The sequence below is a fragment of the Manduca sexta genome, chromosome 18 (assembly GCF_014839805.1).
Source record: "Manduca sexta isolate Smith_Timp_Sample1 chromosome 18, JHU_Msex_v1.0, whole genome shotgun sequence".
Classification (NCBI taxonomy): Eukaryota; Metazoa; Arthropoda; class Insecta; order Lepidoptera; family Sphingidae; genus Manduca; species Manduca sexta.
In genome coordinates, this window is record NC_051132.1 from 5,315,143 (window position 1) to 5,329,994 (window position 14,852).

General features: G+C 36.7%; 1 protein-coding gene and 1 pseudogene across 1 annotated transcript in view; one reads left to right on the forward strand and one right to left on the reverse strand.

Annotated features, from left to right (window-relative positions):
• LOC115450687 (5-hydroxytryptamine receptor 1) overlaps positions 1-14,852 on the reverse strand; it is a 157,234-nt gene that overhangs the window by 129,564 nt on the left and 12,818 nt on the right. The gene's annotated exons all lie outside the window — the stretch shown is intronic.
• Positions 10,050-11,822, forward strand: LOC119189641 (annotated as a pseudogene).

Genomic DNA, 14,852 nt, shown 5'->3' on the forward strand with positions numbered 1-14,852 from the left:
CATTTCTAAACAATGAGCTAAAGAATTCAAAACACGCAATGTTGAGTTGTTTGGGGTAAAGACAAATGTCTTTTTTTATTCGGATATCGTGCCAGTTCAAGTTTATTACTTAAAATAGGAACGCTAATTTAAACCCAATTTCTCGATTCAGAAGACCCCAATTTTTGGTAAAACCGTCTGTCTAACTGTTCAGTAATATTTTGTAGATTACTAAAATAAGTGGTTTTTCGAAGTACAAACGCTACGGACCTTTTGGATTCATTATTTTCCTTTCGTGTTCACTGTTCTGAAATATTAAGTACACCTTCATTATAAGAATAAAAAGTCTATTATATATGAGTCTTCAACACGAGTTAGTTCAAAATATTCTTAGGCTTTAATCTGTATGTTCAATGTCATTCCGAAATTTAATTGATGAGATCTTGACACTGAACTTAAGTCCTCTTGACGTTTGAATGTCGTTTATGTTTTGAGTGTCGACAACACGATACAATCAACGATAATACGCTTTTATCTCTAGATTAGGCTGTGACTTGTTGAAATAGAATAATTTTGAACGTTTCCAAAGAGATGTTGTTACCGAGTTGGATACGCAATCAAATTATACAAATATGTGTGGTGTGGTCAAACATGATCTTGGCATAATTTTGTTGCACCATCTTCACTAGCGTGTAGCGGCGTTAGTTTCCCCGTCTTATCAGCGAGAAACATTATAAAACAATATCATTGTGATATTATCACCGATATTTTACGACGAATGACTTTTGACTAACAAAATGTCACGACGACATAATATTATCTCGACGTTTCCTTTTTGAGTTGTGAGTGTGTTGCCACGTGTTGCGTGCCCAAGTGGTGCTTGTCACGTGATGCATGCTCAATACATGCACATTGCACATGTCGATGCAAACGTTGGGAGCCTTTTTGCTAGTGGAAGGATATATTTTACATGTGCCCGGATAGCAACCACCATACACAAGGTGTTAACACCCGCTGTAGTGGCCCACGTGTGTTGCGTTCCAGGATCGGCATGTGTATATCCGTTTCCAACGGGCCGGCATAATTGTGTCGACTACCGAGGGTAATCATCACTCATTAGTAGACATTCTATTGGATCCCACTCCACTTACCATCATATGTAGTGACGTCACTTTGTCGTACACGTACTTATATAAAAAAAATACACCAGGACTATTACGAGCATTTTAATCGTAGATCTATACATATATTGGTAGATACAGATCACTCAACGGTAGCACTAAAATTAGATATTATCAACGAATGTGTGATTCTCATCAATCATTATCGAAAAGTCAAAGAAAGCTGTTTTATCACCGCCCGCCGACATTTACAAGGTTTTTATCTAAAACGATGAATGAACGTGCTAACTACGATAAACTAAAATGCGCAGTGACGCACGTAAATTGAAGTATTGAGATTTGCTTCACTGCGTCATTCGAGAATTATTTGGGAATTTCACACTGCGGAAGATCAGACCCTTATAATGGTCCTTGTTATAGAAGACGTAAAGGTAGTTTCTTGTGAAACTCAAGAAAGACTTAACGTATCACCACTTATGTAACCTGAGATATAGGTTGCTTCATTGACACATCCTCTTGACATTACGCTACTGTTTACCACCATTCGCCAACTTTTATTTTATGACCTCTTAGATAACTGGAATTTTAACCTTTAACGATACATGAAATTTCATTAACATATTATGATGTACTGTGAAAATAAACCAGGCTTTAAATTTGCCAGAACCAAACTCAGTTTACCACTGCTTCCGCGCGGTTCGTTGCTTTTAATTTGTAGCCTGCGCTTTGAGCTTTAATAGGGAGAGAGTACACCATTCGGAATTATTGATTATAGAATACATTGTCAGAGCTGTATTAATAAGCAATACTTACCAAAATTATAATCATTAAAGGCAATTTCACAAATAAATACGTTTTAGGTCTTCTTTGTAGCTAATGAGTCTACTGTATATTCCGGAAATAGTTGGTGTATATCTGATTCAAACAGGCTGACAAAATTTTGTCAATTGGCGAGCGGTAATCATCTTTCAGTCGACGACATTCTAACTAATCCTCACTCCGCCTACTATCAGATGCAGTTTGGTTACTGATGTATATATAATTAATAACAGACCTTAGAAGTAAGACCCAGTGTCTTTCAACACCGGCAACAAAGTGTTCCTTTGCTAGATTATTTTTATAGATTTGTATATGGCTCGACCTTCACTTAAGAATAATTTATTAAGCAACTAATTGTGTCCCAAAGTAAGTTAAATTGAGGTGATGCCACCAAAACGGGATAATAAAAAACGTATAAATTCAAATGAAATCAAGGTTGAAACACCTAATATATACGGACATTAATAAAGTTAACATACCAGACGATTTATACCAGTGTATTTGGCATTTCTTGTTTCTATTTAAACTTTTCTTATTCTGATTTATTTAAATTAGTTTTAGGTTTGAATGATTTCGATAATGATTAACATAACACGTGTTTAGAGTCTCTTCGTCCAACCATTTATTTAACTTTTGACACATGCACGCTTATGAAATTCTACAATTATTGACAAGGAATCGACAATAAATAATTGATGATTAATTTGTGGGCGCCATTTTTTATTTTCCATAGTGAAGCGACTTGCTATTCAACTCCGATATTAAGTATCGATGGATATTCATTGATCCCAACGATTGTGTAACAAAGTAATTCAAAACTTTGTCTTTGAAAGATAAAATATGGCAGTGTAAATAAAATATATATTTTTTTATTTACACGTAACTATATGATAACCAATAAAATAAACTATTAAAGTTAAATAATGACCGAAAGATTAATTTTGCGAAATAATAAAACAATAATGTAATGCTAAAACAAACGTTTATTTTAATACATAAATTTACACATTTAAACATCTAGGCCCGTTTATAAAACAAAACAAAATGTCGAGCAAAAATAACATTTCAATGTGTTTAATCGATCAAAACTTCTTAAATTAAACCGATACTTACAAGAAATAAAAAAAAAACAAGAAATTGGTAACGCATTAGTACTTCCCCAATTGATTAGTAACCAAACTATCAAAAGGTAAAAAAATGGTTGGACCTAGTTTAGGTTTGCTGGTTTTCTACCTCTTTATGTCAATCTACAGCTAAATTCTTAGTATGTGGGTATTTGCAAATTACAGGAAAATGAATTCCCTAATAATATATTTTTTCCTATGAAATTAAGTTTATTCATATATGTTACGTAGAGACGTGATAAATAATACTGCGACTTTAATGTATTTATATAATAAGAGGAAAATTCATAAAAAAAAAAAAAAAATCTTTAGAATAGAGTTTGATTACGAAATTTGACGCGAAAAAAAAGAAAATTATACATATAGTGTTACCGGCAACTCATATGAGAGTTTAATTGAATTTAATTGTTACACCAGAAACTTAATTTTGGCTTAAATAACGATAACTTTGACTGTCAGTAAATTAAGAAACTGATAGTTATATTCTTATCGACATTCGATAAAGCATGGAATATTATTGTTTAATATTATAAAACAAAGTCCCCAAAAGATGTCTGTCTATATCGATTTTCTCCAAATTTACTAAACGGATTTTTATTAAATGATAGTGCAATTCTTAAAGAAGGTTTAGGTTAATAGTACATTTCGGTTTTATGTAAATAGACTGAAATATATCAATTATTGTTGAAGAGGTCGCGTCGTTGTAAAAAATCTCTTGGGTCGGGATTACACGGAATAAATCTATCACACACTTATTTACAAGTGGGCGAAGCCGTGTGCACAGCTAGTTTTTCAATATATCTTTTTCGTGTTTATCATGGCTTCCACTGTTGTAAGTTAATTCAAAGAATAACAGACACAAAACAATAAATACGATACGACGATACATCATATTAGGTAATATATGATGTCCCCGTGCCAATAAAAACAATAAAAAAATCAATTGCACAGAAAAGCGATTCCAATTGCAACAGTAAAATGTATGAATCAAGTTTCATCGCGCCCCATTACCGCTGATGAGATTTTAATTGATACACGTAACACTGAAGTTGATACACCGCGAATCCCTTTGTATTATACTGCCATTTACGATTTCAATCAGATGTCACGTTAATTAAACTTCACATTTTTAAATCTTCACGCCAGTGATCCCACCTGGTGTTAAGTGGAATAGGAATCAGATTGGTAAACCATGAGTTGCATTCTGAAAATCACAATCCATAGGATAGGTAAAATTGCTTGTTTCTATATGGTTTTATAAATAATCTTTTATTAATAGAAAACAACAATGCCTCTAAGGAGATTAGAATGTGCGTTCATTACTTTTATTTCATAAAAGTCTTAGACGCGTGTAAAATGCGTGTAAAAGCAAGTTGGTTTATAAAAACACTTTCATCGTATACTTAGCTTAGTCAACTATGAACTTTTGAATTTGAAGACGTTCTATTTGACAATAATTTTTACTGCCTTATAGTTATAACGTTTATAATATATAATGAAAGAAATCTGCATAAGATAGTAATATGCGTGACACGACTTCCAAAACGAAGTTGTAAAATATATATTTTGCGACCGCCGAAGCGAAACGGCCGAGTAAAAATAAGCAAACGAGTGATCTTCCAATATTTGTTCCTGTTTGATATAGGTTCAAATGCTTGTAATTCCTCCTGTAATCTATGACCAACTATGTACATGTCCTATGTACACCGTTTACATCCTCATGCTAAGCTTGGACAAGCAAGTTCTTGCAGCAATATATTGCACAAAATTCCAGATGCGATTTAACTAGTTATATTTCAATAGTTCTATATACGTATGACTTGCTACGACTCCTGAAAGTTTTAAAGTTTGTTGTATTTTAAATGGTAAAGATCACTTGCGGAAGTCGGCTTCGGGAAGTTTTCTTATTAATTTACATCTCGTTCTAATGGTAGGTCATTGAAGTCTGATTTACGTGCTTGTGATTGATTTCAAACAATATTGAGTACATTATTGGGTTTTATAGCAGTATTTTTCAGTGCCACAGCGAAGCTATAGACATATTTATTCATAGACTGCACTGCTTAGGAAAGAATCTATGAGTCACAGAAAGCCAGCGTAAAACGAAGCCTGCTTTCCTTCTGAATCCCTTTCCCTCTCTTTTAAAGCCGATATCACAATCATATATAATATAATATAATATCAGCCCTGTATTATATACTTGCCCACTGCTGAGCACGGGCCTCCTCTACTACTGAGAGGGGGATTAAGGCCTTAGTCCACCACGCTGGCCTAGTGCGGATTGGTAGACTTCACACACCTTCGAAATTCCTATAGAGGAACTTCTCGGATGTGCAGGTTTCCTCACGATGTTTTCCTTCACCGTTAAAGCGAACGATAAATTCACAAAGAATACACACATGATTTTAGAAAAGTCAGAGGTGTGTGCCCTTGGGATTTGAACCTGCGGACATTCGTCTCGGCAGACCGTTCCATACCCAACTAGGCTATCGTCGCTTTTACAATATATCACAATCATAGTTCTTCTAAAATGATTTGTTTATGACGAAGATCATTTAAAATTAGTTGACTTATTTGCTCCTCTTCCCATATCTGAAAAACGATGTAACTCTTAGAAAACCTAATGATTGAACGCATCGGAGTAACATCACTCATCTCGAATCCCCTTTTGTATCGCAGCGCATGTACAATACATCGCTAACTACCTACAAAGACTCGAGGACAATCAATTGTCTTTAAACAAATGCTAGCTGCAAACTGTCTCTTCAAACAGTTATCTGTTGACTTGTTTACGTTACAACGATTTGATGAACATATATTGATAACTTCTGGAGGGTATTAAGTACACTTCCTTTATATCCTCAAGAAGTTACGAATATATTATTTTGTGTTATATTATAAAAATACATATTAGAACGATCTTCGCAATGTAAGTACACAAAATAATATATTAATAACTAGAATATATATATATATATATATATATATATATATATATATATATATATATATATATATATATATATATATATATATATATATATATATATATATATATATATATATTAAGTTATTCTTCATACAAATGTAATTTTGTTTTGCATATACTATATTTTATATCATGAAATACTTTTATCTACTGAAATACCGATAGCTATTAGAAATTTGATTTCATAGTCGATTTTAAACCTCACGAGTGTTTCAAACACATTTATGTTTGACTTTCATTTTAGTAACGAAGTTTCCGATTCAGGCGCTACAGATATCGAATATGCTCTGTAACACATTTTAGTTCGCGCAGTATCTTCAACTTAATGCAATTTGAATATTAGACTATAGTATTAATTTCTATATTCGTATTGATACGTATCTTAAGAAGGAGTATTTTATAATTTTTGCCAATTCCAAAGCTAGAACTCAAAAAATATTGTATTCGCGGAAATTACTCACATCTACCCTCATTTGACGTAAAGTATCATAGCAATTTCATAAATTCCTGGAACAATGATATAACAATTCTAAATTACCATGATCACATCATTCAGCCAATAAATATTGCACAAATAATGCACATATTTTACCTGGTCCATCATACAATACCTCAAATACCTATTCTCAAACCACTATTCATCATGACTACAATAATATTCCAATATTCATTCCTACCAAATCAAATTGATTTCAGCAATACTCCAATAGTAACAGATAGGTGCCCAGCGTTGATCAAAACGCGCATTTCAGACGCAGTTATGTCCTTTATGACCAATTTGGATCGACTTGGAGGTACAATTGAGTCTTCCTCTATTTATTCGACCGTGGCGATGATTGTTCCGCAGTGGACGCGTTAACATACGCGTTGGTTAAGAGTTTTACATCGGAATCAATATTTTCTTTATTTTTATATTAATCTCGTTTGAGTATGGACATAGTCGTTTAAGTTATGACTACATAGTCATAACTTCAATGGAACGGAACTGTTGGCGACGCAAATCCTTTTTGGTAAAATATAGTTTAGTTTTAAATTTTTGAATTTCGATTCGTCAATGTAATGTTTTTTATGTTTTTAGTTGTCAGTTGAGATTTTTATTTTTTCGTCGTATGTGAGTAAATTATTTTATTATAACGCCTATTTTTACTCCCTTAACTGGTTGAGTACTGGCTCATCTTTAACAAGTGGTCCTTCGAGCCGGATCTGCAGAATATTATGTTCCGCACACCGCAAAAAATGACCAGGAAAACGCGCCGTGGCCCACAAGAGAAATTGCCGAAAAATGTTGACTCTGAAAAAGGGGTCTCCACAAACATGGATCAGGCAACAACGGAGGGACTCTCAAAGGAAAATGGTGCGCAGCCAATAGTACAACCAAGTATTCCCGAACTTGATGCAACTTCTGAGCCAACTCGACACGTTCCAGATCCGCTCGCAAAAGCAATGTCTTCACGCAGAAGTCAGGTATCATCCAAGTCTTCTATAAACATCATAAAAAGAAATTGCAATTGGAAGCGGAACAACGGAAGGCACGCATCGAAATGGCCCTCATCGATCGGGAAACAGAGTTAAAGCTGGCGGAACTTGAAGAGGAGACCTACATTGATTACAGTCCACAAATTGAAGAAGAAGTTAATAGGTCTCAACTTCAAGTACAAGATTGGATAGAAAAATCTTCAAACTACATTCGAGGTACCACCGAAGGACCAGTTCACCCCCGATCATGGTAAAACAGCGGGTCAACTGCACCAGGTATCGCCAATACTTGTAGCTACGAAGAACAAAACACATACGACCACGTCAAAAGGCCCTGTACCACCCACGTACAGCTCAAGCAATGCTGTAGACATGCTTGCTATGGCAATTAAAACCTCACAAGTGCCACTGCCAATAAAACCAATGCCAGTTTACTGAGCCGCATGTCAACACCAAAAGATTTACCGGAATTTGCTGGCGATCCAATGGAATGGCTCCAGTTTAAGCAGGCGTATGAGGAGTCCACTGAGGTGTGTAATTTTACGGACAAGGAGAATTTATGGAGGCTACGTAAGTGCCTTAAAGGGTCGGCGAAGGAATCAGTTAGTGCTTTGTTTATCAGCGCCACGTCACCTGCGAAGGTTATGTCGACATTGGAGCTGCTGTATGGGAACCCTGACTGCATAATATCCCGTATTATAAACGACCTTAAAAAACTCCCGCCGCTGCACCAGGACTATCAAAAAGACTGTGTGACATTTGCAGTGAAAATTCAGAATTTTGTAGAGGCAGTTCAAGCTGTTGGACGTGAAGAATACCTATTTGGGGTAAATATTGTATCTATTATTTTATCCAAGCTGCCTCCAATACTTATTTCGAAATGGTCAGATTATAGCTATAAATTCATATTAGAAGGAACTAAACCGCGGCTAATAATAATGTCTGAATTTTTACAAGAAGAGGCCGTAAAATTATCAACAACCGCGAGCATCATCACCAACATTCGACATGTCCCTTCAAAATACCAAAGGGAAAATACAACCCGAGCTATATCACATACATTCGCAATTCAAGAAAACGAATCCCAATGCCGATTTTGTAAAAAGTCTGTTCACATACTAACCGAATGCAAAGAGTTTAAGAAAGCGCTACGTAATGTCAGATGGCAATTTGTCAAACGTCACGGAATTTGTTACAAATGTCTATTATCTCGCCATGAGCGCAATACATGCCCAGCGCCTTCCTGTGACAAAAATAATTGCGGTCAACCCCATCATGGCCTTTTACACTACACCGTGAACGTGGTTAATCGAGAAAACGATCAACGTACGCATCGACCATCTATATCAATAGCTACGGATGCACGTCACGAGCCTGAGCTGCGAGGTACTTCTCCTGCATCACAGTCGTCACCGTCACCAGCTACGGAAAATGTAACCTATATTAGTGCGAGTGATCGTAAAGTTTTGCTAAAAGTGGTTCCTGTTCGTATACACGGTCCCCTCGGTGTAGTGAATTCGAGTGCGTTGTTAGATGACGGGGCAACTGTATCGTTCATAAGCGCTAGCCTCGCAGAACGTGCAGGACTACACGGGCGCCGGGAAACAATGCATGTGCGTGGTGCTTGGACTGATAACGAACTGGTTTGTGAAACAACAATTGTTAATATGGACCTTAGTGGTATAGACAATAAGGTGTATAACATAAGAGCTCGTAGTATCAAGGAGTTAAACTTGCCTTTGCAAAAATTCGATTTTGTTAAATGTTATAATTATAGCCACTTAAGCGATATAAAGAATGATTTATGTACCGTTAATTTAAAACCTGAAATGTTAATTGGACAGGATAATTACCATTTGCTATTGCCCTTAGAAGTAAGGTTGGGTAAATTAAATGAGCCGTCTGCTACACTCACCCCTCTAGGCTGGTGCATCCACGGTAGTCTACGTGTGCCGCAGAACGAGCGCAAATCGACAATCGCCACTGCTCTCACTGTATTTGAGAATGCAGAGGATTCTATGTCATACGAGGTCGGTTTGCAGCATCTTCATGAGGAAGTCAGATGTTCCTTTGCCTTAGATTCACTAGGAATTTCAGCCACTATGCCGCGTCAAAATGCTGATGACGTACGCGCTATCGCTGAGCTGGAACGTACTGCCCTTCTCAAGGACGGTCGTTGGTATGTTTCTCTACCGTGGAAGGATAAGGAGTGTAAGATGCCAGACTCTTACACTGCCGCTGTAAGAAGGTTCCGAGGTATTGAAAATAAAATGGAGAAGGATTTAGGTTTTGCTTACAGGTACAGAGAACGTATTCAACATCTACTGGAAAATGGATTTGCTAGAGTACTTGAGGACTCCGCGTCCACTCCCCGGACATGGTATTTACCTCACTTCGGAGTGGACAATCCGCATAAAAAAGAAACTACGTCTGGTATTTGATGCTGCGGCGAAGGTGAAAGGTTCGTGTCTTAATGATTACTTACTCACGGGCCCCGATTTGTTGTCATCTCTATTTGGTATAATGTTACGTTTTAGAGAATAAAGTAGCAGTAACAGGTGACATCAAAGATATGTTCTTACGCATAAAAATTCATGACGAAGACCAAGACGCATTTAGATTTATTTGGCGAAATAGTCCTAAAGAAAATATTAAGACGTATGTAATGACGTCACTAATTTTTTGGAGCTAATTGTTCCCCTTTATAGCTCAGTTTATAAAGAACAAAAATGCACAGCGCTATGTGTCAACCTTACCGGCCGCTGTTAAAGCAATAACGAATTCACACTATATGGATGACTATATAGATAGTTTACCTGATGACGAGTCAGCAATAAAAATGGTAAAAATATAACTAATATCCACTTATCAGGTGGTTTTGAGATTCGAAACTGGACTAGTAATAGCGAAGCTGTGTTGAACTCTATACCTGAAGCATCCTTAGGCACTGCAGCCATAAAGTTTAAAACTCATCAGCAGTTCGAAGGAGAGCGTATTTTGGGCCTGATATGGTATCCCAAAGATGACGTATGGGGTTTTGATGTGTCTTTGAAACGGATACCCGAAAGCATTATTCATGGTAAGGAGCGCCCTACGAAACGGTTAATGTTAAGAGTAGTAATGTCTATTTTTGATGTTTTAGGTTTCCTATCGCCATTTACTATACAAGGAAAAATTATGCTACAGGATACGTGGCGTCTTAATATTGGATGGGACGAATATATATCAGATGATATTTACGGTAAATGGTGCAAATGGATTAATTTACTTAAGTCTATTCGTGACTTACGCATACCGAGGTACTATCAGGCGCCATTAACAATAAGGCGAGATAGCCAGCCGGCCACGAACCTAACACCTTGCGATTCGCCAGTACTCATCGGACTCACTATGCCGCCGACACCTCCGCTCGCTACGACCGGTGAGGGAAACTCCGTGACAGAGTCCGCAGATGTTATGTCAATGAATATCGGCTATGACAACCTACAATTGCATGTGTTTAGCGACGCATCGAGTAAAGCAATGTGTGCGGTTGCATTTTGGCGCTGGAACATTAATGAAAAAATTTATGTCTCATTTATAGCAAGTAAGTGTAGAGTCTTACCTGTTAGGCCTATAACCATCCCGAAAGCTGAACTTGAAGCAGCTCGCCTGGCAGCTAGATTGGCGAATAATATAATAAGGGAGCATAGATTAACTCCAACCGTTAGATATTTTTGGTGTGATTCAACCACAGTTATCCATTGGATTCGAAACAATACACGGAAGTATAAAACATTTGAAGCTAATCGCCTAGGTGAGATAGATAACTTGACCCGTATACATGAATGGAAATATGTTCCTACGAAGTTAAACGTTGCTGACTTAGGCACCCGAGAATCTTTTGATTGTTCTGTCTTTGAAAGCGAGTGGTTTACGGGACCAGCTTTTTTATACAATGACATGTCTCAGTGGCCTCAGGATCTACTCAATTATGAATTGGTTGATGATAATCTGGAACACGTAGCGGTTACACATATGGAATCGGAATCATCAGTAACGTTATATCACTTACCTGTACCTGATCCTCTACGGTTTTCTTCCTGGCTACGTTTGAAGAGGTCTGCAGCTGCACTGCTAAGATTTGTCGATAAATGCAAAAGACTTCCTGGACAGTTAGACTGCAAGATGATGGATCGAGCAGAATGCTTACTGTTGAAGAGTGCTCAAGCAAAATCATTCCCTATTGAGATAACCGCTTTGACACGAGGTAAACCTGTACCTAAAAATAGTAAATTACTCACCTTGTCACCCTTTTGGATAATCACGGCGTAATGAGGGTTAATGGGCGGATCAACTCTGCTCTCGGCGTGGACCTAGAAACGAAAAATCCTGTAATATTAGACGGACGACACCCTGTGGCAAAATTAATTGTTCGGCATTTCCACGTAATGGCCGCTCATGGAAACCAAGAATCCGTGGTGAATGAGCTGAAACAAAGATATTGGCTTTTAAAACTTAGACCTACAGTAAAAAATCGTTGTGTCTCAATGTATGTTGTGCAGGATTCGCAAAGCTAGACCACAAGTACCCAGGATGGGAGATTTACCTTTCGCCCGAGTAGTCCATCACAATCGTCCATTTACCTTTTGTGGGTTAGACTTATTCGGTCCTCTGGAAGTTACAGAGGGAAGGCGACGAATGAAAAGATACGGAGTGATATTTACATGTTTTACGGTTCGAGCCGTACATATCGAATTAGTGGGATCGCTCACTGCGGACTCCTTAATTTTGGCCTTGCGACGTATGGCGTCGAGGCGCGGTTGGCCGCGACACATATATTCGGATAACGGAATAAATATGCGAGGTGCCGATAAGGAGCTGCAGAAATCTATTCAAGAAATAGATACAGGAGTTTTAAAAATGAGGGTGTTAATAATGGATTTGATTGGACCTTTATTCCTCCGGCGAGTCCCCATTGGGGTGGGGCATGGGAAAGATTAATAAGAACCATCAAAACTTCACTGAGAATTATATTAAAAGAACGTGCTCCAAGGGAAGAAGTTTTAAACACCTTCATGACAGAGGTGGAAAATATTGTGAACAGCCGTCCCTTGATGCATGTTAGCGTCGAGGCAGGTGACGTAGAGTCACTCACGCCAAACCATTTCCTTCTTGGAACGTCATCAAATCTGCCTATATTAGGAAGTTTTAATGACACGGATTTCTGTCTGCGCCAACAATGGCGTAAAGCTCAAAGGTTAGCTGACATGTACTGGCGTAGATGGGTAAGGGAGATCCTTCCTGATCTCATACCAAGAGGAAAATGGTGTGGAGAGCAGAAACCCCTGCAAGTTGGCGATCTCGTTTTGGTTGTAGACCAAGATTTACCGCGTAACGTTTGGCCAAAGGGTCTTATTACCAAGTTATTTCCAGGAAAGGATGGTCGAGTACGGGTAGTAGAGGTCAAAACCAAGACGGGATTTTGGCGGCGTTCTGCGGCGCGCGTCGCTCGTATTCCTCTAGATGTGGAATGCTGTACCAGCATTGGGGTGGGAGTGTTGGCGACGCAAATCCTTTTTGGTAAAATATAGTTTAGTTTTAAATTTTTGAATTTCGATTCGTCAATGTAATGTTTTTTATGTTTTTAGTTGTCAGTTGAGATTTTTATTTTTTCGTCGTATGTGAGTAAATTATTTTATTATAACGCCTATTTTTACTCCTTAACTGGTTGAGTACTGGCTCATCTTTAACAGGAACAATGGAACGAAAATGGATATAGGGAACATTCCATAGTCAATTTTGATCGATGCCTAGACATTTTTAACTTAAGAAAAAATAAAATTTGGTAAAATATTAACTAAGGAATTCAATACCCTGTTAAGGTTGATTAAATAATATTACATTATTTTTGTAATTAACGTGTTTAGACGAGAGACTAAAATTAAATGAAATAATTTATTCAAACCCATAAAACCATTACATATTTAGATTCCGTCAATATTAATTTTACTAACATATTTTCGAAAGGCAGTTTCCACTAAACAAGAACGCGCATGAATCCTGTGGTGTTCTTTTCGAAAATCTTTTTCTTAATCCAATCCTTACTGATTCATATTATATATGTGAAATTTGAAAAGATGTTAAAAAGAAACGGAGAAACCCATGAACGCAATTTAAATGAATTTTGATGCACGGCTAGACCATTCCCTATCGGAGAAAATACTGTCACTAGTTAATTGAAATATTATTTTGGCATCGAAAAGTGCACGTTAACTATATAGACTTTAATTTATTTTAAAAAATGTATAATAAATTGGTTAAGAATTTTACTTTATTTCTTTATTATATTAAGTATCTATATGTGCGAATACATCTTTTATCCCTTTTTCGAATATCATTTCAGCTCTCTATAGTAAATATAAGAAAAACAAATTATCATAGAACATTGGGTTTTGCTCTTCGCATCTAAAAAAAAATAAAGCTTTGAAATCAAAATGCAGTCGTATGTTTAAAGAAATTTGCAAATTAGATCTAATGAATTATTTAAACAAATTATTATCTTCATTTCACATTTATTAAATCACTAGCGAATGTTAACGTCTTCGTGATGGGGACTTAAATAATATAAGGAACTCAGGAATAATGTACCTTCTTATTAGGAAAGAATTTTCAGAATTGGAGTCGGAGTGGCACAGATTAAGGTCGTGCTTCACAACGTTTGACTAAAGCCTGGGTACCTAACCTAGGGAGAGTTATCCACCTATCACCCCCACGGAGAGTAAATGAGCTATTTCACGGAGGTAACACAGAACGTAATTATAGGATCGTAAAATCCAAAAAAAAGTAACAGAATGATTTCTTATATTTACGCGAATGTTAGACATTGAAATTAAACTAATTTTCCGGATTCCATCGCGGTATTTTCAATTTTATTTTTCTCCCGATGTTTCGAAGACTTTGCAGCCTTCATGGTCACGTGGGGACTGAGGTGTTGTTCATCCGTAAAGTCAAAGTTACAATATCTACCTACATTTTACAATTATACAACTTTTTAAATTTTTTAGCTGTTGATGGTCCGATCTACGCAGAATGAGCTCACAGTGTCTTGAAGTCTGGCAGCCAGTCTTTTGGGTTCCGATTTAATTAAATGTAGAACTGGATCCCAGGCTTGTGCAAGCTTCCAACCATCTGCCCTATTGAAATTATTAATTAATTTATTATTAAAGTTGCATCAACCAAGTAACATCATCAAACCTTAACAATAGCATAGATTACAACAGCTTTTGTTCAAATGCTACTTATACAATTATAGATACAAACGACAATTCAAATTATAAGTAACAAAGCATTATTACAATTAAA